Source organism: Calidris pugnax, unplaced genomic scaffold, assembly GCF_001431845.1.
Source record: "Calidris pugnax isolate Ruff unplaced genomic scaffold, ASM143184v1 scaffold8, whole genome shotgun sequence".
NCBI lineage: Eukaryota > Metazoa > Chordata > Aves > Charadriiformes > Scolopacidae > Calidris > Calidris pugnax.
This window is the reverse complement of record NW_015090830.1, coordinates 23177271-23184587: the sequence shown is the minus strand read 5'-3', so window position 1 is coordinate 23184587 and position 7317 is coordinate 23177271.

The window sequence follows — 7317 nt, the reverse complement described above, 5'->3', positions numbered from 1 at the left end:
GTGGGTGTCCCAGGTGTGGCTGGCCAGGGGAAATGGTGATGCACTCCAGGCTTTGCCAGCCAGGTTGCTGGCAGGGAGTAATGCACCAAGTAGACAGCAGAGAGTTCACCCAACGGCACTCTCCTGTCATACGGACATGACAGCACCAAGGACATGAGCTGCTGATCTATGATTAAGGGCAGCGACAGCTACATAACAACAGTAATAATGTAATAGAAGAGGAGACACTATGATTTCATTTCTATCTAAGCCTGGAACAATTTGTTAATGGAATTAGGAAGCTTTGTTTATGTAATTATCAGTGAGTACGTCAGCCAAGTCTAACTCAGAGTGTGTATCTTTCACTGTGATAATACGGTATTTTAGAACCACATGAAATACACCCTTTAGATAAGCTGAGCTGGAATTTATGACCTTCCATTTGCCACCAGCTCCAGAGGAGTACCATGCATTTTCAAGTTGAGATAGGGAAGAAAAGGACTCTGTTTATATGGCTTCATGTCTGAGTTCTTAAAAGCGAGGGGAGAGCTCAAGCAAAGAACATTCTCATGCTTTTTCTCCCCAAAATTGATCCAAGAGAACAAAACCAAAGATTCTTAAATTACGCATTTCTTCCTTTTTTTGAATGAGAATCTAAAAGTTTGTTCTTATGCTGTTTCATTACGCTGTTTTCTAGAAACATCATACATTTTTAATTTATTAATTTAAAAAACCCTCACACCTATTGAAACAATTACATTTCGGTATGTCTGCTTTCACAGATAGTTCATATTTCACAGTATGAGAAGCCAATCCAAAGGAAAGTAGCATAACAAGATTTTCCAAATCACATTGACTCTTGGACAAAGTTTGCAGGAAGACCAGGAATTAATTTGAATATGCCTGTTTCCAATCTCCTGTTTTATCCATTCTACCACTCATTTCTCTACAGCCAGAGCTAGAACAACATGTGTTCTTTCATTAGAAAACAATAACGTTGCTTTATTACTAGAGAAAGAAATTATTTTCTGGGACAACTGAATTTTTTACAGAAAATATGTCCCCCTCAGGAAATTAAGCCCTGAAGTTATGTACAATTAGAGCACATAAATACTTATACATAAACGAGACCTACCTCACATAGTGTTACATTTTTTTGCCTTTCTTGGTAGCCTGAGTAAATGACATCACACGAGGATGTCATACCTCAAGTGCCACATCTCTGAATCATACCAGTCCCTAGCATAAATTCAGCTGATTCTGGAGACATCTGCATTTGGTTTTATAGAAGTAAATCCAGACCCGGGTGTTTGAGTCTGGAGAAACGCCCAGATTCCCCTTCAAACTGCCATTCCCTTTGTCACTCGCCGGGTCCTGTGTGATGCACTGTCGCCAGCACACGAGTCACTTTGTGTCCCATCAATGTACCCTCATTAGTGACCTTCCCACTACGGCAGTAATTACAACTTCAGCAGTTCTGGAAAGATTTGAAGGTTTGCTTCACTGCCCCGAGAGGGGCTGCCCATGAGCTGGACGCGGTGGCAAACTCGAGGCAGGCTGCGGGGTCACTCTCTTGTGTTTTCTCTGACACATCAAGACTTGGCTTTAACCTGAGCACCCAGGTGCTGGGGAGCTGCGCTGGGACCACGCCGTCAGACCTCGTCTGGTCTCATTAGCAATCCCACTTGTTGCAAACAGTCAACCCGAGCAACAGCCTTTTAAATTATTGAGTCAGATACCAGCTGTTTTCTTGCAGCTTTCAGAAGTGCAGTCACAGTTTGTACCCAGCTTGGCGCTATTTTTGAGGCAGAAAATGTGCAGAGATGATACCCTCATTGGTGAGCCTTGGGCTAAGCTCAGTGTGATGATGTAGCATGGGTACATCTTGGATACGTCTTAAATTAGATTTCTTTTAATTCTACTGCCATGCCATTAGGCAATGAGCCTCTTGCAAGGGAAGGAGATGAACGCTGGCACAGAGAAAAAGGGGGTCTGAGAAGTAGGAAAGACATAATCTTCTGGGTCCACTGAACAGAAATTTACATCTCTAACATAATATTAACAAAACTCTTCCTGAAGAAGGTCAGGAAGACACCCAGGAAGATGCAAGATCAGAGAAAGGAACGTAAACTGGAGACTGGGGCAGGGGAGGAGGAGCCCGGGAGGAAACCAGGTGAATTACTGAGAGAGCAAAAAAGGAAAGATAAGAAAGACCAATCAGTATAATATGCATTTTATCTAGCATTTTGGTGGCATAACAGTGCCAAACGGGACTCAAAGCCCACAGCTCCCCTGCCTATCTGAGTTTCTACTTCTACCTAATTCCCATCATTCCGAAAGACCCCCGTGACCTCCTTACCACCAACCTGCCAGCCTTGCTCCTCTAAGAGGAGCTATTGGAGCATGGGGATGCTCTTCTGCCACAGCAGAGGAGAATTAAACTTCGTTTGCAAAAAACATGGAGTTAGTAAAGGGGCGGAAAGGTTGTTAGCAAAAAAAGGCATAGAAAGTGACTCAGAATAGTATAATCTAGCCAAAGATGTATTAGGAGCTGTTGCTTAGGCATGCCTATGGGTTATGCATAAATCATATTCCAGGGGATTTAATTCTGTTGGTGGTCTATAAGTTGGTTATTGCAAATTCAGCAAATGCTACTCCTTGCCTTGAGGTGCTTAGGTACAACGCAGGAAACAGAGCAGGCACTGACTGGCTAATGGCTGAGTCTTGAGGAAGTCCCTTACCTTTTGTGCCATCTTGAAGAAAATGACATTTATTTTCCTCGTGTTGGTGGCAAAATTCATAGCTGATGTTTGGAGCTCATTCAAGGACCCTGGAGAGGAGAAGCTGAAACAGCAGGAGGCAGATAATGATTTTTGAGCTCTGGCATACCAAGATGATCCCAACATGTGTAGACCCAGAAGGTTCACATTGTAATACCTTGTTAATGTCTTTGGAGCTTTACAGAGACCTTTATGGAGTTATCCTACGTGAAAAGTTAACCCTAATATATACATTCAAACCCTAGATCCAACATGAAGAATAAAGAGCCCTTGAGAGGGGGGTTGGGATCTAGCCTGCTACTTTTCCCACTTTCCTCTGGGAGCAGATGTGGCAGAGGAGGGGGCTGGCCAGCATGAAGGTTCTACATTCATATGGCTGCTACCACATCATGAACCATGTAACTGTGTGTCACAACAGCCAACGGGGAGGCTGGGGAGGTCTCTAGCCCAGCACTTTCCTTTCTCCTCCGTCAGGCTGTTTCTGCTGGAAGTTTAACACGGGAGCAGGGAGATTGCAAAGGTGTTTAGCATCCCTGACTCCCAGGGAACCCTACTTTTGCTTTGGAGAAGAAAGAAAAATGCAATACGGTCTATGCATGCAGTCACATCACACACTGCTGCACGAGAAAGGGAAGGAAATGAGATGATACACAGGGGAGGCAGAGCTGATTACTGAAAATTATATATACACTCTTGAGGTGAACAGTCTTCATCTAATTTGCAGGTAAATTAATGATTTACAAAGAAGCATGGTTATTAAAAATAAATTTTAGCAACAGACATATGCAGCCTATTATGGCGATTTTTTTCCATTTAAATCTTCTAGTTCAATTCTATTCTGTATCTCAGTGCACTATGAGATGAACTGATGGAGAAATTCAAAGAGCGATAAAAAAAAGAAGTGGCTTAGCAAAAGATGAAGAAGAGAAAAATTTGTCACAGTATAAGGACAGACAAAATTATCTATACCATAGTTAAAATAGAAACTTCATTTTTTTCACTGGGCACACAAACAAATTCACTCTGCATGACCACAAGATGTTGTGGAGGCCACAAGCAAGAAGGAGCTGCCGTGGAGGATAGAATAAATTAACCTGGAGCAGGATTGACTGGTAACAATGACCATGTGTGGCCATAGAAGTCTCTAAAAACGCTGATTACCAGAGGCCAGGTGAAGACAGAGCAGGGGAGGAGCAATTTTACTTTGCCTTGTTTGATAGAACACAGCTGTGGCTTCCAGGAGAAGAGCTGGGGGCTCTCACAGCAGCTGGGGCAGCAGGAACAAACAAGCTACAGCCACCTCGCCTCGGAGATTTCAGGATGCTGTGGAAATGCACCTCTTTGTAGGCACTCACCGCTCTGGCCCGCCTCCAGGAGAGGATCCGGTGTTAGGCAAACCTATGGTCAGACACCAGTTGTGATTCCATAAATCTATTTTTTCCTTTTAACACAGATCTCCAATTAAAAAGCTTTGCAATAGATTTGCCAGCTTTCACGTTTGCTAACAGGCTACTACTTTTCCTTCCAACAGAATTATAGTAGAAATACAGTCTATAAAAAAGAGAAGAAAGCAAAAGGAGTACCTTTGGTGATATATCCTTGTGTGGTTTTAGTTCTGGTGATATATCCTTGTGTGGTTTTAGTTCTGGGTACTTCCTCTAGTGAGAGACTCGCCTTGCTCCACATTTGCAGGCAGCAGGGAATGTATGAGTATTTCTCTTTTATATATATATATGCATAGATGTAATGTTGCTTGAATATATATATATTTTTTAGCCTGACTTCCACTTATCTCTCCAGAGGCAACAATCTGTGTCACCAAAGAGTCCCCAGAGAAACAATCCATTTGGCAACACTGGACTTTATTATAATTGAGAACAAAAACAACGTATGCAGGAAACCATAAAACCCCTCGAGTTAACTGTAGCCAACGGCAAACAAGCCTGGAGCAGCAGCCGTGACCTGGGCTCGGGCAGGGCCACAGTCCAAGCCTGCAAACGGCTGCAGTTTGATGTTGACACCTGTCCCATCACCGCCCTTGCCTTTTCCTTCCTTGATTTTCACCTGTGCTCAGTCTCAAAAGCAAATTTATTAATAACCACACCACCTGGGCACAGCAACATGCTCAAGCTGGGAAGGTTTGGGTGCACATCTCCACCGGGGTGCCTGCCTGCCTCCAGTGGGGATGCCCCAGCACCCAGGTGACAAGTCCTGGTGATACACCAAGGCCACAGGCAGAGACATATTTGTCAGTGTCCCACACAACACCCTTGTCTCTAAATTGGAGAGACGTGGATTTGACAGATGGACCACCCAGTGGATAAGGAAATGGCTGCATGGCCACACTCAAAAGAGTTGTGGTCAGCAGCTCAAGGTCCAAGTGGAGATCAGGGATGGGTGGAGTTCCTGAGGGAACCAACGCTCTTTAACATCTTTGTTGGCGACAGGGACAGTGGGATTGAGTGAACCCTCAGCAAGTTTACTTATGACACCAAGCTGTGTGGTGCAGCCAACAGGCTGGAGGGAAGGGATGCCATCCAGAGGGGAGCTGGATAGGCTTGAGAGTTCGGCCTCTGCAAACTTCATGAAGTTCAACAAGGACTAGTGGAAGGTCCTGCACATGGGCCAGAGGGGAGCTGGATAGGCTTGAGAGTTCAGCCTCTGCAAACTTCATGAAATTCAACAAGGACTAGTGTAATCAGGCAATCCCAGGCACAAATACAGGCTGAGCAGAGAATGGCTTGAGAGCAGCCCTGAGGAGAAGGACTTGGGGGTGCTGGTTGATGATAAACTCAACGTTACCCAGAAACGTGCGAGCACAGCCCAGAAGGCCAACCACATCCCAGGCTGCATCAAAAAACGTGTGGCCAGCAGGTCAAGGGAGGTGAACCTGCCCCTCTACTCCGCTCTCATGAGACCTCACCTGGTCCTGTGAGGTCCTCACAGGTCCTCAACCTGCATCCAGCTCTAGGGTTACCAACATAAGAAGGACACGGACCTGTTGGAGCGTTCAGCTTGTATCTGTTCAGCCTGGAGAAGGACATAAGAAGGACATGGACCTGTTGGAGTGGTCAGCTTGTATCTGTTCAGCCTGGAGAAGAGAAAGCTTCAGGGAGACCTTATAGCAGCCTTCCTGTACCTAAAGGGGGCCTACAGAAAAAACAGGGAGGGCTCTTTATCAGGGAATGTAGCAATAGCATGAGGGGTGATGGTCTTAAACTGAAAGAGGGGAGATTTAGAGTAGATATTAGAAATTTTTTACCGAGGTTGCCAAGGCACTGGCCCAGGTTGCCCAGAGAAGCTGTGGCTGCCCCATCCCTGAAGGGGTTCAAGGCCAGGCTGGATGGGGCTTTGAGCAACCTGGTCTGGTGGGAGGTGTCCCCAGCCATGGTGGAGAGTTGGAACAGGATGATCTTTTAAGATCTCTTCCAAGCCAAATAATTGATTCTATGACTCTATGATCTGATTTGCAAATAGCCTAGGAAAGGCAGGGCGGTGTATGCAAAGAGGCTCACCAGGAAACCTCCCAGGCACTGGGTGGCTGGAGCTGCTGATGGGGGATTTTTTTTTGCATGGCAAATACAACACAGGAATTCACGGGGATAAGGCAGGGCAAACATTAACCTCCTGTGCCGGTGGCTTTGCCAAAGCAGCCGGTAAAAACGGCCTCTTTTCGTTTGCTGCTCCTTTTTTCATGGAAAAGAGTGGATGGCTGGAAGCCAGCTGGAAATTAAGGGCTAAGTGAAACCATTATGGCCGTGGGATGCTTTAATGGGTTTTACAAAACACCAGTCAAGGTAGGATGCATATTCGTGGGCGGGGGGGGGGAACACGGACGGTGAGGTACAGGGGAGTTTGAGTTCAAAACCCAAGGGGGGGTCACTGCCCTTGGCCCCGGATGGGGCAGTAGGAATGATGACAAGAGCAGCCCGGTGTTAGGGTTCAGTTCCAGCTGATTTTATTTCCTTCCCGAAGAAAAAAAACAAAACAAAAAAAACCAAACAAACAAATAAACAAAACAAAAAAAATAAAAAGAGAAAAGCGAGGTTATTTACAGAAGGTATATCAACAATCTGACAGGCAGTGAACTTGACATGGTTAGCTGGCATGATTTTTTTTTTTTCTTTTTTTCTCTTCTCTTCTTTCCCAACGTTGCGTCGTGGGTGATCGTTAAGACCAAAAAAAAAAAAAAAAAAATTCAAAAAAAAAAAAAAAGGAAAAAAAAAGAAAAAACCCCACACTGAAATAAAGGCAAAAAATCGGAGGGGGGCTGGCGGCGAGGGATGCTGTCACTTTAAGATGCCTGCAGATTGGAGTGTAAACATGGACAAAATAGGGGCTGATTCGTGGGTGTGTGAGAGTGGGTGAGTGAGCGTGAGCGCGCACACGCGTGTGAGATACTAACCAGCGGCCCTGTTGTTAAAAATCAGGAAATCCAAACAGCGATTTACACCGATTTACACCCCCTTTATATATTTTTTACAAAAATACACTGAGAAAATAATCAAACGTTTTAATCTCTCTTCTCTTTTTGTTTTTTTTTTTTTTTTTTTTTAAA